This window comes from Miniopterus natalensis, chromosome 7, assembly GCF_054644295.1.
Source record: "Miniopterus natalensis isolate mMinNat1 chromosome 7, mMinNat1.hap1, whole genome shotgun sequence".
NCBI classification, from domain to species: Eukaryota; Metazoa; Chordata; class Mammalia; order Chiroptera; family Miniopteridae; genus Miniopterus; species Miniopterus natalensis.
In genome coordinates, this window is record NC_142087.1 from 9,611,155 (window position 1) to 9,628,462 (window position 17,308).

Consider the following 17,308-nt stretch of genomic DNA (forward strand, 5'->3'; position numbering starts at 1 on the left):
GCACCCACCCATAGGTGGGGGCTGGGGGCACTTGGCTTGTTTCTTGGGCTCCTTCCTCAAGTAGGACATGCTACCTGAGTCGTCACTCCTGGCCCAGACTTTGCTAAAATGCTGTTAAATTGTGGGTGGGAGGGTTAGGCTTTTCAAAAGGGCAAATGCTCCACAGCAGTCCATGACTGTGGCAGAGAGAGTACAGGTTCTGAAGTCAGTATGGGATGTCTCTTACCCAGAAAAGTTACTAGAACTTTCTAAGCCTTAGTGTACCCACCTGTAAAATAGGGCTACCAAGAGTACTTATTTCATAGACTTGTCAAGAGGATGCGAGGAGATAATGCATGGCAAGACTTTTAGCATGGTGTCTGCACTGAAGGGTCAATGAACACTGGTAGAATGATGAAGGCGATGGGGAAGGGGGAGCGCAGATGTGGGTTATGCTAGGACCTCTGGCAGATAACTTCACCCATGCTTTGAGGGGCTGAGAGAAGAGAGCCCCTCCCTAAAAAGGTGAAGCTCACCCAGCCACCTCGCACCTGCCCACCACCACCACAGCCTCAGCCTCAATCACAGGGAGCTGCATTCCTCTGGCCTACAGCAGCCCAGACTCCAGCAGCTCATACAGACTGAGAGTGTTTGCTTCAACCGGCAGGACCTAAGAAAGTAACAAAGTGGAGACGGGCAGAGCGGGCAGAGCGGCCCCTCCTCCAGGCCTGGGGCTCCGCTGTTGCCCCACTGTAGTAACTCCCTCCTGTGCTTGACCTTCATTGTCCAGTTATTTTTTCATTCTCCGGCTACTCCCTCAGGGCCTGGCTACTCCCTCTCTCCAGCTACTCCCTCTCTCCAGTTACTTCCCCATAACCTTAGCTGCTCCTTCATTATTCAGCTTCCTGTCGGCCACTGAGATGATCACTCGTCACCCAGCTACTCTGCCGCTCCCCAGCTTCCCAATCACCCTCCTATCATCCAGAGGTATTAGCTTCTAATTTAACACCAGTTTCGAACAATTAAAGGAATCTTGGCTTTAGTTGGGACAAATCTGTCCTGATATATATACACAAAGGGGTGGGTAAAAGTAGGTTTTACAATAATTAATAAATAATAATATAAGAACAAACTCTGTTTCACATGCTCACAACTGAAATTGTGTCCTCCTGAACCAAGCAGCTGATGTGTAGAGATGGAATGTTTCCTGCTTGTTATCTGTGAGGCCTGTGGTGGTCTGGGCTACAGGGAGGGGGAAGACAGAGGCACATGGCACAAGGCAGGGAAAACTGCCAGGCAGAGCCAGGAGCCTCAGCCACATGCAAGGACCCTAGCGGGTCGGTCGGCATGGCCCTGTAGCAATCTCCTGGCTCCAGGTGTGATGCTGAGACAAGAGGGCCCTACTCCTAACCCTGCAGTTCAGGATGCTCTCTCCTAAAAGCAGAGAGAGCTTCATTATAGATTTAATTCAGTATAAGGAATCTCATCCCAAGCTTGCCAGAAAACAAGTTATTTTCAGCATCCGTGGGCAGCAAATGAAGAAAGTCATGAGCCGGAAGGAATGACTATGTAGAAACCTAGCCCATTTGGAGGAAGGTTGGCCACCATGTCTCCCTGACAAAATGTAAGGTGCCAAGTAACTTGGGAGAAGTTTTGTGAAATAACCTAGGGTGGTGGTTTTTTTTAAATAACAAGGGAACAGATCATATTAACTCTGAAAGGTTAGAGAAAGCAATTTATAGAAGCTAATTAGGGTCCCTCCAAAGAGCTTTTGTAATTATAGATGGGTTTTAAACATTCAAATAGCTCAAGCCAAGCAGAATGAATATTGTGACTACCTTAAGAAATGATACAGGAAGCCAGGATATTCCAGGTACCTTGAGTTCTAGGGTCTCAGTAATGACCTGACACAAGTTTTTCAGTAGCAGGCTGTTTCATTTTAGGGACTCTGAAAGGGCTCTATAATGCAAACAGGCTTTGAGTGCTGCATTATGAAGGGTGGCCAAAGCCTTTCAATTCCCACTGGCTTACGATGAAAACTGCTACTAAAAAAATAGTTTTTTAACTCTTTCATACTAAAGTGCACATGACTACAATCAGAATTATATCAATGACTGATAGTAAGCTGACACTGAGTAAACAAAGAGAAAATGAGAGTAATTATGGCAATGAGGGTGAGCAGCAGGATTAGAAAGAAAAAGAAAGAGATGTTAACCTTGCCTCTGGCCCCTTGAAACTGAGGCTAGTGGCAGATAGTAATAGCTACTTGACTACATTCACTTTCCAGCCGTTATCTCTACAAATGTTTTCAGCCATCACCACCACCACCACCACCACCTCCCCCGTCATTACTCTCTCCACTCTACAGATGAGAAGTCTGGCCACAAAGAAAGTAACTTGCCAGAGGTCACAAAATGGTGATTAAAATATAGTTTTGTCTGATTCCATGTCCCAACTTCCAAGGTCTGTTATCTTTCTGCAAAGCTTCCCAACCCTTCCACCAAGGTCCCGTTTTGATTCCCTTTTCTCCTATGCCATCCGGGTTTTGAAAGATGCTATCTATCGAGCACACTGCATTTATGAACTAATCATTTGTTCCATCTGGCAGCTGATTATTTTTCTGTTCCTGTTTCTGCTTCAACATTGATCCAGACTTTAACACCAATTACTGAGGGTTCACCATAATATTATGAAATCACATAAATCACTGTCATGGCTATGCAGCTAATGAGCAATAAAATTAAATAAGCATAACCATTCCCTAGTGCTGAATCCTGGCTGCCATGGTTTTAGCATCAATGCCAGCCACACACTGGCGTGCTTGAAGCTGAGTCCAGGGTTCCCAGATAGAGAACCCTGGTAACAGTGTGTGCATTGGCGCTTGCTTTCTTGGAACCCTGAGACCACCATGCTGGATGAAGCCCAGGTGGAAAGACCACATGGAGAGAGAATCCCAGCCGTCCCAGCTGAGAACAGACACAGGCTGACCCACTGGCTCATTGCAGCCTCATGGATGAGCCCAGGCAAGACCAGCAGAACTACTTAGTTAACCCAAAGAATTACAGAGAAATAAATTGTTGTTTTAAGCCACTAAGTGTTTCAGGGTGGTTTGTTATGCAACAGTAGGCAACAGATACAGCATAGTTCTTGATGATGACTCACCTGGAGAAGGGCCATTACTACTTCTGTGGTGCCCAGGGAATTGGGGTTCTTAAGCCAGAATGCCTGTGTCCTAGGATTTCCCTTGAAGGACTGGGAACCTTGACTCCTCCATCAAGATTTGGGCTTCATTTGACTTTTCCTGTGTAAGTGGCAAAGGTACTATTTCCCTCTTCCCCGAGTTAGCAAGTCTCATATGTCTCCCTTCTTTGTCTTCACTTCCACGCCGGACACATTTCCTCCATCAAATATGGAAGACAGAGGATGGGGCCATGAGACCAGTCTGTTTTATTGGCACAAACATGGGATAAATGTGCTGGACAATGCAATGCTCTGAGCAGATTCTGAAACATTCTTTTATTAGTCCAACTCCAGCCTTCCTCCACATGGTTGTTTGATGACCCTGGCTTTGCTGGCTGTTGAAAGATTTAGCTTTTACGTATTTAAAGAGCCTCTGAGTTTCTTTGACAAATGACCATTTTCTCACTCCATTAGAAAGGAAACAGTGGTCCTTAGAAGCCAAGCAAGAATAAATCATGCTAGAAATATCCCATCTATCTCCTCAACAGGGTCACTGGACTGAGAAATGTCAAAGACAGAGAGTGTCTGGGCTCCAGTGAGCATCTGACAAGCCTCCCATGTATCTCCTTATCAATACCTTGGGGAACCACTGCTTCAGTGTCATAGCGTTTGGGGTTTGAGGGGGTTCCAGGACAGTTCCAATTGGCTGAATCCCCCAGGGTGGCATCACCTAGGTAACGGACCACGGTTTACAAGTCTCCACAAGTGATTTCTTCCCCCAAGAGACGTCTCATTTGATCCAAGCAATAGGAGGCTGCCCAATAAAACTACAATGCAGTTTCATGCAAGAAGGAGAACTGCCTGGCATGCTAGAAATTCATTTAAGCATGGTCACTCCTTCTGTATCTGCAGGAGGACCTGGCTGGAATGCCATTCATAAGTGTCATTATAACCAGAGGGTTGTACGGAGGGACATGATCATCCTGTTTAATGGCATTATGTCAAGATGGGTTTCCATAACCACACTGTCCTAAGCACAGAACGGTAATCTTCAAAGTTGTTGGTCGTGTGAGCCTCTCCCCTGGATGGTACTTAGACAGCATTGGTCATGAATGATCTTCTAGCCTCCGTTTTCTAGGCATCTGTTCTGTACAAGGCTCTCTTTATAATAATATTATCCACTGCTAAGGAGGTTGATACTGTGCCCTCTTCAAAGTTGCTTTGCTAGTCTCTGAGCCCCAGCATGGCCTAGTCTAGTCTCTCACTCACTGTGCACTGTCCAGATGTCGTTCCATGAATGTCTGTGCATGAATCTCTGCTATAATTTAATCCTCAGAGCTAAATCTTCCAACTTTTCATAAGAACGGAAGGCTCTTTTTTCTTAGTAGAGACTCTTGCTATTGTTCCCACATACCAACTACAAATAACAGTATAGTTAAGTTCATTTCAATTGAACAACTATCCCCAATGGGTAATGATTGACTCGGATAGATATTTTAGAAAGAAACAACAGACCAAAATGGAGTCACTTTCACCAAGGCACCAAGCCACATCACCAAGCCAAAACTTAGTAACTAATCCTTATTTCAGCCTCTCCCAGGAGTGAAATTGTAATCCAATCAGTCTAGAATTTCCTGACCAACACTAGAGAGGTAATCTCCCTGATAAAACCCCATGCCTTCCCCTAAGGAAAGGGGTCCTTGCCTGAAATAATCCACTCTTTTAACTTTTTAGTTCCACCCTCTTTCTGCCTATAAACACCTTTCATTTTGTACAAATCATCAGAGTGCCCTTCTAGTTGCTAGATGGGATGCTACCTGGTTCATGAATTGCTTAATAGACAATTAGGTCTTCAAACTTACTCGGTTGAATTGTGTTCTTTAAGATACATTAATATGGGTTGTGTCCCAGGCTCTGTCTTTGGCCATGACCTGTCCAACATTTTTACCAGGGATTTGAATAACAGTCCAGGATTTGCTGTCCAACACAGTAGCCTAACAGTTCACCTGTAGCCTAACCACGGCTGACTACTTAAATTAATTTAAATTAAATAAAACCTAAACTTTAGTTCCTCAATCATCCTAGTCACATTTTAAGTGCTCAATAGTCACATGACTATTCTGGTAGCTGCTAGTCTGGTGACTAGCAGCTACCAGATTGGACAGTGCATTTCCATCATTAGAAAAAGTTCTATTAGATAACTCTGGTCCAGAAGACAAGGGCTCCTAGCGTTTATGAATGACAAACGGGCATAACTCGCTCCACCTTCTTGCGCTTTGCAGATAGTGCGCTTTTTACAAATTGAAGGTTTGGGGCAACCCTGCATTAAGCAAGTCTGTTGGCACCATTTTTGAACAGCAATTGCTCACTTAGTGTCTCTGTGTCACATTTTGGTAATTCCCACAGTATTTCAAACGTTTTCAGTATTATTATATTTGTTATGGTGATCTGTGATCCGTCAGCTGCCATCAACATCGAGGCCATACCTCCCCATCAGCAAAAAGATTAGACTTACTGAAGGCTCAGATGATGGCTAGCATTTTTTAGTGCTATAAAGTATGCAAATGAATGGGTATGGCTGTGTTCCAATAAAACTTTATTTACAAAAACAGATGGGGGGAACATTTGGCCTTCCAGCCATAGTTTTCTGACCCGTTATAGAGGGATAAAAATGAACAACAAAATAATGGAAAAAAGCCTTATCATTCAGTTTGACTACATAAAAATTAAGAACTCTGGGGCATAAAAACACTACTACTATAAACAAAATGTGAAAACACACACACGCACAATGCCAAAATTTTGCACCATGCGTGACAATGAAGGTTAGCATCTCCTCCATTTCCATTCTTTCCCTCTCTCTCCCCCGCCCACACACAAACATACGATCATTAAAATTAATAAGAAAAGGAAACACACTAGTGAAAATGGACAACTCAGAGAAAGAAACAAAATGACCAGTAAGCTCATGAACAGGCAAGTATTCAACCTTCAACTTCTCAACTCTATGCAAATTAAAACAACAGGACATTTCCCATACATCCACTGTGTGAGCAGAGGTGTTCTCAGTGTCATCGTCCTGTTGATGAGGAGGACAGCGGCGAGGCAGGCCTGGAACTCACTGCCGGTGGGGGTGCGAACTGACTGAATGAGCTTTTCAGATGTTTACACCCTCAGATCTATTGAACCTCTAGGAATCTACCCTACATAAACACTCAGGTGGTGGCCAAATACTTTCATACAATGATAATCACCATGGCACAATTTGTAGTAGCAAAAATTGGAAACAACCTCAAAATCCAATAATAGGAGAGTGGTTACATAAATCCTGGTACATTCAGACACGGGTCCCCGTGAAGTCATCATTAAAAACCTCTTTTCCAAAGACTATATAAGGACAAGGTAAAGTAGTCAACCGCTGAGGAACATCTGACGCAAGCTGACAGTCATTCCTTCTAAAAACATCTTCCGCCCTGGGCTTCTCAGATGCTGCACCATCCTAAAATTCTTTCCACCACCCTGACAGCTTGGCCTCGCCTTTGCTCCCTTATGCACATGGGCCCAACATGGAGCTACTGAGGTGTACAGGGCTCTCTCTTGGGGTTCCTTCCTGGGTCTCCCTACCTTGCTTCCTAGATGGTCTCATACAGTCTCCTAGCTTTAAAAAGATTAGTTAAAATGGGGGGTGGGGGGAAGCCCTGGCTGGGTGGCTGAGTTGGTTAGAGCATTGTCCCAAACCCAAAAGGGAGCAGGGGCCATTCCTGGTCAGGGCATGTACCTAGGCTGTCGGTTTGATGCCCAGTAGGGGCAAGTAGGGGAGGCAACCGATCGATTTTCCCTCTCACATCAATGTTTCTCTCTCTCTCTCTATTTCTCTCTCTCTCCCTTCTTTTCTAAGTCAATTTTTAAAAAAACAACAACACACATATCCTCTGTGTGGCAAAGTGAGAAGCACACACGGAGAATGATCGCTTTCTCGGCCTGCACTGGTGGAGCGATTAAGCTGTGTGCCGAGCTACCCCTCCTCCCACTGAACACCGGCTCTACTTAGACAATGACCAGCGAACGATTGTCAGTCCTTTTCTCTAAAGTAAACAGAGAGTCCCTCACAACTGATAGCGTTTGTTGCCAATGACAATATTTGGGCTTTCAAGCAAAAGTTAGTACAGGGTTTTGGAAAACTTGTATCATCACCATGAGCTTACAGCTTCCCAGGACTTCAGGACTTTTCTGGTGAGATAGGTGTTGGAATTATACCTTTTTAAATATTGTATAATGAAATGCGTCAACATGTAGAAGATCTGCTTAACTCAGTGAACTAATATTTTTCTCCCCCCTCCCAGTTTTATTGAGATACAACTGACATATAATATTGTGAAAGTTTAAGACCTACAAGGTGATGGTTTGATACACGTATATATTGTGAAATGATTACCACAATAAGGTTAGTTAACACCTCCATTACCTCACGTAATTACCTTTTTGTGCATATAATACAGTGCTGTTAACAACAGTCACCATGCTGAACATCAGATTCCCCAGAGCTTACTCATGACGGGAAGTGCATACCCTCTGACTGACGTCTCCCTGCCTCCCTCCCCCAGCACCAGCCCCTAGCAACCACCATTCCACTTGCTCCTGTGAGTTTTTCAGGTTCCACATATAAGTGAAATCATAGTATTGTCTTTTCTCTGACTTATTTCACTTAGCATAATGCCCTCAGTGTTCACCCATGTTGTCACAAACGGCACTGAATTTCCTTCTTTTTTATGGCTGAATAATATTTACATATCTATCACATTTTCTTTATTCATTCAGCCAGTGATGGGCATTTAGCTTGGTTGAATAATGTTGCAGTGAACACTGGGGTACAGATACCTCTACAAGGTAGTGATTTCATTTCTTTTGTATAAATACCCAGAAGTATATAGCATATTGCTGGGCCCTATGGTAGTTCTATTTTTAGTATTTTAAGGAACCCCCATGCTGTTTCCCATAGTGGCTGCACCGATTTACAGCCCCACCAACAGTGCACAGGGTTCCTTTTTTCCACATCCTTACCAAAGCTCTTTGGTGATGGTCATTCTAACAGTGAGAGGTGATATCTCTTTATAGTTTTGATTTGAATTTCCCTGATGATTAGTGATGCTGAGTATCTTTTCATGTACCTGTTGGCCATTGGTGTATCTTCTTTGAAAAAAAATGTCTATACAGGTCCTCTGCCCATTTTTAATTGGATTTGTTAAGAGTTTCTTATATATGTTGGATATTAACTCCTCTGATATATGGACTTGTTTACATTTCCTTTCATTGCTCATACTTTCACATCCAAAAAAAGCGAACCAATATTTTCTAACAGACCAATACATTGTGTTGTTTTGTGTGTTGTTGTTTTTAAAAAAAAAGTATGCATGGGTTAAAAAGCCACTCAAAATGCAAGACAAATCAGTGAGTTTTAACGAAACAGTAAGAAAAGCTAAAAATTGATATGGTGTCAGATTCCACATTGCAATTAAACTTCAAGAAACTGCCACCTGTTGAGTTTGATTGTGGTGTCAAAGAATATCCACAATTATCTGGAAAGGCAATTAAAATACTTCCTTTCTTTTCCAACTACATATCTGCATGGGATAAGATTTTCTTCATTTACTTCAACCAAAATAATGTTTCACAACATATTGAAAGCAGAAGCAGATAAGCAAATCCAGCTGTCTTCTTTTAACCAGGCCTTAAAAAGATTTCCAAAAATATAAAACGAGACCACTCTCCTAGCTATTCTTTTAGCCATTACTTAGCCAGCCGGCATGGCTCAGTGGTTGAGCATCAACCTATGAACCAGGAGGTCATGGTTCGATTCCCAGTCGGGGCACATGCTAGGGTTTCTGGCTCGATCCCCAGCAGGGGACATGGAGGAGGCAGCCGATCAATGACCCTCTCATCACTGATGTTTCTCTCTCTCCCTTTCCCTTCCTCTCTCTGAAATCAACAAAAATATCCAAATAACACACACACATTATTTAGGTTAACATGTGTGGTGGCATCAGGACATGTCCACACATTCTCCTTCCTTCAAGTAGTGGAGCCTAACTCCCTTCCCCTGGGCGTGGGCTGGACTTCATGAATCATTTCTAATGACTAACATATGGCACAGGTGATGGTATGTGACTTCCAAGGCCAGGTCATAACAGGCATTGTGGCTTCCTCCTTGTTCATGGAGTGGGAATCACTCACGCTGAAGGAAGCCAGCTGCCATGTTGAGAGGATGCTCAAGCAGCCCCATGGAGAGGCTCACTCGGCAAGCAACTGGGGCCTCCTGCCAAGAGCCATGTGAGTGGGAAGCAGTTCCTCCAGTCCCAGCTCAACCTTGAGAGGTCCTGAGACAGAACTACTGGGCTAAGCCGCTCCTGGATTCTTGACCCACAGAAACTGTGTGAGATATGTTTATAGATTTAAACTGCTAAATATTGAGCTCATGTGCTATGCAGCAACAGATAACTAGTACAAAAGATAATGGATTTTATGTTATGTTTTCATGAATAATACATATTTATTTTAATTCCTTGATTTTAATGTATATAAGGTAAATATCAATAGAGAGCAAACAATTAAACAAAAGTTCTTAGGGGTTCTCAGTTTTTAAGAATATGAAGGGGGCCCTGGCTGGTGTGGCTCAGTTGGTGGAGCGCCATCCCATGCATGGAGACGTCCCAGGCTCTATCCCCAGCAAGAGGCATGCAGGAGGTGGCCAATCAATGTTTCTCTCTCTCTCTCTCCCTTCCTCTCTCTAAAATCAATAAAAACATGCTTTTTAAAAAAGAATATAAAGGGGCTCTGAAATCACAAAAATTGAGGACTATTGCCCTAAACTCTGTAAATTTCCTCTTTAGTAAATTTTCCTCAAATTACCCCATGGGAGAACACCATTTTTTTCCTATCAGGACCCTGACTGATTTAACAATACCAAAATATTATCAGTGGTTGTTGCTGTTTGGTGTGAAGTATGAGTGATTTTATTTTCATCGTACTGTGGGGGTTTTTTGCTGCACTTTTAAGATTTTCTACAACAAGGATGTATTATTTTTGTAATTAGGAGAAGAAAAACTTCCCTCCCAAAGTCATCAAAAGTGAAAGTCTGAGCTGTGTTTCCTTTAGACGAGTCAGTGGTTTCAGGGTGCCCTGCAGAGCCCAGGTGGCCGCTGATGCACCCAGGGGTGGGGTGGGACAGGAGTGGGGGTGGACAAGGTTCCAGACCCCAGCCTATGCCAACCAGAATAGCTCTTTCGCCTGCTTTACATATTGGGTTTCTGCATATTTCATTTAAAGACAAGTTTCCACTGCTTGAAAAAAGTCTGAAAGCCTTTAGCATGAGAGTAACAACCGAAGGGCTAAATCTAGGCTACAGAAGAATTGCTCGAACTTTTGAATTTGAATACTTTCCATAAAGAAAACCCTGCAGAATCTGAGAGAACAGGAGCCCCGACACATTAACAAATGTTCAATCATTTCAAGGCAGGCTGGGCCCATGTGGCCCTGGAGAGAACTTTCAGCTAGGGATGAAGAGCCTATCCCGGGACCCCGAAACTAGGGCCCAAGAGGTCAGCAGAAACACCAGGGTCCATAAGGCCCAAAGACACAGATCAGAGCCACAAGTGAGTGGCTCTCTTGTTTTCTAGGGAAAACCAAATGCAGGAGGTGCCAGGACCACCTGGTAGTTAAAAGCATGGGCAACCGCTCTGCCTTCAGAGACGACTGGTCTACCTTCAAGTCCTGGGTCTGACACCTGACGCCTGTGAGGTCTCCGCGAGTGGGCGCCTCTCAGATGAGGAGTGCAAAATGGGCTTGAGGATGTAAAAGGATGCAGCCATTCTGGAGAACAGTTTGGCAGGTTTTTTTTAAAGTTAAACAAATTTACCATATGAAGCAGCAATGCCATTCCTAGATAACTCTCCGAGACATGAAAACATATGTCCACACAAAGACTCACCCATAAATGTTCTTAGCATCGTCACTCATCATAACCCTGGATGGAAATCACCTAAATGTCTGTCAGTGGTGAGTGGACAGACACAATGCGGTCTATCCATACCCCAGGGTACCGCAGGACGATAAAAGGAATGACATCTGGTAGACACCACGCCCCTTGAAAACAGTATTCCAAACAAAGAAGCCATCATGGGAGATCACATATCATATGAGGCCATGTAATGAAATGTCCAGAAAAGTAAATAAAGAGAGGCAGAGAATAGGTCAGTGAACACAAAAGGGCACAAAGTTTCTTTTTGGGGTGATGAAATGTTCTAAAACTGGGTTTTAGAACTCTAGGTTTTCTGAAGATTGTTGAATGATAGGCTTTAAATGGGCACATAGTCTGATGTGGTTTAATTTCCTCAATAAAGCTGTTTTTTAAAAATGGGCAGTGGGAACAGGAAGGTGGGGCTCAGGCAGGTCTGAGGCCAAGGAGGGTCCACGGTGCCCGGACGCTGGCCTGCGGGCAAGCAGAGTCAGAGAAGGAGAGCGGGTGACTTCCCCAGTGCTGCCTTTCTCTGGAACATCTCACTGCCCTGGCAGGCGGAGGAGGTTGACTCAGCCGCGGCTGTGAGCTGAGGGGAGCAGGGGGGTACCACCCCACGCTCCCATCCCGCCGCGAGCTAACGCCCCAGCAGCCTCCCCACACCAGCTCCCCCAGCACACGGAAGTCATCCTGGCCAGCTGGGAGCACTGTCATGCTAGCAGGAAGCTGAGCGTAGTCGGGGGAGACTGCCTGCTGACAGATGGCAGCTTCACACCCCTCCTCCAAGCCCAGCACCTGTGGGCCCCAGGGCACCTCTCGCCTACCCCCACAGCCTGCCACGGCGCACAGTGCTCTGGCCCTCCATGCTTACTTGGCTGTCCCCAGAGCTAGGCGACCAGGAGTCTGGCACTTTTCTCATTCAAATTTAATACACATACCCTTGGATCCAGCTCCTCGATCTCTCCACATCTATCCTAGATAAACATTTGCATGTGTAGGTTCACTTCAGCAAAAGCAAGACCACTGAAAATCTTACACGCGCATCAATAAGGAACCAGTTCAAAAATCCTGATGAATCCACACTACGGAATGGTATACACACAGAGGTTAAAAATAACAACACAGATCTATTATTCCACTGCAGATGCACTCGCATGAAAACACCTCCAAGATATTTTGTTGGGTGAAAAAAGGAAATTGCAGAATAATGTATCCAGGATGTCACCACTTACATAAAAAAAAGAAAAAAAAAAGAAAAATCCCAACTAATTCTCTATTTCTCCAAGCCCACAAATACACAGATGAGAAAAATGCCTGGAAGGAAACACACCAAACAAACAGCAGCACTAATTCCAGAAGGGAGGAAGAGAGGGAGGGAGGGAGGGGGGGAGGGAGGGGCTTTTTGCTCTGTACACTTCTGTTTTACTTTTGATGAGAAGAATGTTTGTATATATTTGGGTTCTTTAAAAACATTAGAGTCTTGTACAAAAACAGAAAAGGTGTGTTAAAGTGGTCACAGAGCTGGTGCATGGTTCAGGGTCACTTTTCAGAGCTGTCACATCCAGGATCCTGTCTAATTCTTGCCACACCCCCCTTGAGGCCAACATTCAAACCCTTATTGTGCAGATTAAGAAGCTTGGACCCAGCAAGTGCAGCCAGCTGCTCAAGGTCACACGCGGGGCTGAGGGCCCCTGGTGCTCTTTCTAACAAGCACAATGGGAGCACACCCGGGGTGAAGGCTGGGCAGCAGGCTGGGGGGGGGGGGCGCCGATCTTCTGAAACCGCACAGCCAGCTCCCAGAGCCTCTGCAAAGGAGGGGGAAATGAGACTTTGGGGAGGGGAAAATGAGACTTTGTCAGGGAATAGGGGAGTAAAAGATGAAAGAGGAGCTGATGAACTATCGCCCACAACAAAAATTAGACATCATGATGTGCCTCCCACTGAGTGGGATGGGCCTGCCACGTCACCCGGCAAATGGCACGTGGGAAGGAGCCTCGAGGGGTCATGTCCCCTGAGCCTGGGACTCATGCCTCTGAGGGGGCTGCTTACCCCAGGCTCTCGGCTGATGCTTCCAGGATTGCCTCTCTGCTTATTTCCCAGAGCGCTCTGTGACAGGGCACAAATGGAACTGTGCTTCTCAGAGGAGCCACAGGCATGAAACCCAACACCCTCTAGTGCAGTAAGTGCCACCACGTCTCAGTTCTTTCACTGACTGCTTCAGCACCAAGCGTCTGGGCAGAGGCAGGAGCCCAGAGGGACCCAGGAAACATGGCTGGGCCCCTCCTGGGACAGGCAGAATGGATTTGTATACAGAAAGGGACCAGAGGCTGCTGAGGTGAACACAAGACACAAGCATAAAACACAGGACACAAGCATAATGATCAGGCATGGCCCCTCAGGGCATGCTCAGAGAACAGCACGCTGTCCAAATCCTGGATCCTCTACTTACCCCACAGCGGGAAGCAAACCTACAGGGCCATCAGGCCAGTGACAAGAGCTTGAATTCTGGGGGTTCTGATCCTGCTCTGCCACCTTGGTCAAGGTTCTGGATCTCCCTGGGTCTGAGTTTCCTTATCTGTAAAATGGGTGTTTTATACCTGCCTCTTGGGTATTGTTATATCTGGATCATGGGACACAATAATAATTAAATAAAATATAACAAGTACAGGGTATCCATAAAATTTGGAAACATTATATGGTGTGTATATGTTCATATTGATTTACTCACTCACTCTGTAAAGTAAAGATGTCCTAGACAAAACTGCGTATATCCTTCTGTTTCCCGACTTTATGAACATAACTATGATTATTTTTATACATACAAATATATTATAATTATTTATATATTTATATTTGTAACATGTTTATATTATGTACCACTTCATATTATATAACCACTGTGAGTACTGTTTTACTTTATTATGTTTTTATTATATATTATTATGTTGTTGCTCTATTTTATTTCATTATACACATAGAAGTATGTATGTAGATAATGAAATCTCTGAGAACTCCACAGGAATCGCCTAATCTAATGTTCACAGCAAGCTCTTGAGGTGGATACAATTATTATCCCCATTTTGCAGAGGTGGAAAGTGAGGTACAGGAAGTGAAGTGACTTGTCTACCTGCTAGGGTCACCTAGGAAATACAAAGTCAGCCTTAGACCTGCAGAGTGTAACCTCAGAGCCTACTCGATTAACCAGCCCCTACACCATCTACCTCTGTGGGGAAGGCTAAACGAAAGGGAGGCGCCCACAGAGCACCAGCTGGTGGTCTGGCACAGAGGAGGGGCCTACAAAATGCAAGATCCTACCAGCACTGAGCTCCTGGAGGAGAGAGACCCATCCAGCCTGTTCAGCAGATGTCTAGAATGATCGTGTGCAAGAAGCAGGCTGTCAGTAAATATTTGTGGCTGGGAAGGAAAATTATGATGATGTTCATTAGCCAAAGGCTGGGATTCTTGTTTCCCCCCCCACCCCCCCCAAAAGAAGTCTAAGATAAATTTGGAGATTTCCCAAGACGTCTGAGGCTGCCCAGTTCGGGAGGTGGCTGATCCGCCCACCCCCAGCCCGCACCTCTACCGCACAGAAATCAGGGGAGCGGAGGGGAGGGGCAAGCCCTGACCTGGAGGCCAAGGATGGGGCGGCCTACCTTCGTCTGCGTCGTTCCTCAGGGAGGCCTCCAGCAGGGCCACGCTGGCCTCGAAGGTCACCTTCTTCCTGCGGCCACCCGCGCTGCGCTTCCGCTCGTGCTTGCGCTTGCGGTGCTGCAGGTCCTGCTCGTACTGCGCCCACTTCTTCAGCTGCTGCGCCCGGCGCTTCTGGGCGGCCCGCAGCCGCTCCAGCGTGGGCACCTTCTCCAGCAGCTGCAGCTCCGTCAGCAGGTCCACGTGGCTGGCCATGGCCTCCGGCTCCGCACCTCCCCACGCCCGGCGGGGCTAGCGCGGTGCGCCCGGGGCCCGGGGAGCGCGCGGGCTCCGGCGGGGCTGGGGCCTCATGGTGGGGCCTGTGGCAGGGAGACAGACACGCGGGACGCACTGGTCAGGCTCGGAACTCGGATCTGATTACGTCACCCCGTCCAAGTTCGAAACACTTTTTTTTTCTATTTTATTGTTTTTCTTCTCTTTTTTTATTAAAATATAATTGACCTGTACATTGTGTAAACTTAAAGTAATCTGATACTTACATATTGCTATGTGCTTACTATTGTAGCGTTAGCTACACCTCCACCACATCATGCCGTTAATTGTAGTTATATTGCTATAACGTAAGGATTTATTAATTTTAAAAGAATTAACACTATTTTTAATTTCTCAATACTAGTTTGTAATATGCAAAATATTGACAGATATGATCCACAGAAACAAAAAGCTCTCTGGGATTCTTAATTAAGAGTATAAAGTTTGATCATTGCTGAACTACTGAGACCTAGAAAATCTTACTTGAAGTATTCCTCTTTGATTGATCTTAAAAAAATGTTTTTAAAGTCATGCCTCTTGCTCTCGTTCTTCCCCAGGCGGAATGAGGAAGGGGCTGGCTTGGCAATACTCCCGGGGCAAAGGTCCAGCGGCCCCAGTGAACCTGACCTCAGGGGTAAACATAAGCCAACAGCAAGGCTCAGCAGGAAGGAAACAGCTAACAGGCTTTGGTTGCCTTTTGTTTTGTTTTCTTCTCTTTTGAATACCTTACAATGCTTTTTAAATTAACTAAACTTTTATTTTGAGATCATTGTAGATTTACATGCAGTTTGTAACAAGTAACACAGACAGTTGCCTTGTAACATCTTGCAAAACTACAATACATCACAGCCAGGAACCTGACAGTGATACAATCTATCAGTCTTATTCAGATTTCCCATCTGACATCTACTCAAGCCCACATGCGTTTAGTTTTATGCAATTTTGTTACATAGGTAGGTTCGTGTATCCACCACCACAGTCAAGATACAAACAGTTCCACACACATGGATCCCTGACCCCCCTCTCCCAACACACTCCTGTCCTTGCCCTTGGCAATCATTAATCTGTTGCCCATCTCTAGAATTTTATCATGTCAAAAATGTTATATAAATAGAATCAGACAGTAGGCAACCTTCAGGATTGGCTTTTCTCACTCAGCACGATTTCCTTCAGATTCATCCAAGTTATTGCCTGTATCAATAGTTCATTCCTTTTTTTATAGCTGAGTAGTATTCTATTTTATGAATGTGCCCCAGTTTGTTTAACCATTCATGAGTTGAAGAACATCTGGGTTGTTTCTAGTTTGGTGCTATTACATTCATGTACAGGTTTTTATGTGAACATATGTTTTCACTTCTCTGAAGTAAATTCCCAGGAGTCCAATTGCTAGTTTGTAAGGTAATTACCATGTTCCGTTTTATAAGAAACTGTCAAACTGTTTTCCAGAGTCGCTGTACCATTTTTCATTCCCACCAGCAACATATGAGTGATCCAGGTTCTCTGTCAGCATTTGGTGGTGTCAATGGCTTTTATCTTAGCCATTTAGATGGATTTTTTTGGTTGCCTTTTTATTTTTATTTTTTAAATATATCTTTATTGATTTCAGAGAGAGGAAAGGAAAGGGAGAGAGAGAAATAGAAACATCAATGATGAGAAGAGAGACATTGATCGGCTGCCTCCTGCACACCCCCAACTGGGGATCAAGCCCACAACCCAAGTATGTGCCCTGACCAGGAATCAAACCCAAGCTAAACCGCTGAGCCACGCCTGGCCAGGCTTGGTTGCCTTTTTAAAAGGAGCTCAGAAGATTTGAATTCACAGCCACAACGTATCATCACCATGGTCAGACCTCACTGGGAACTAGTGGGCCACACGTCTATTTTCCCCTCTTCCTCAGGTGATTAAACATTGAATTAACTCCTGTTGTGTGACAAGCCCTGATTGAGGGATAGGTTAGGCACAAGCTCTGCCTTCTAGAAAATCCAGTCTGTCTGTCTGTCAATCTATAAATTCATTTAATCCTCCTGACAAGCTAATGAGGTAAGTACTATTACCATTCCATTTCATAGATAATGAAAATGAGGCACAGAGAGATTAAGTAACTTACCCAACAACACACAGCTAGAAAAGGAACAAACCAATCTGCCTGTGGTTATCAGGAGAGGTTCTCCAGAATAA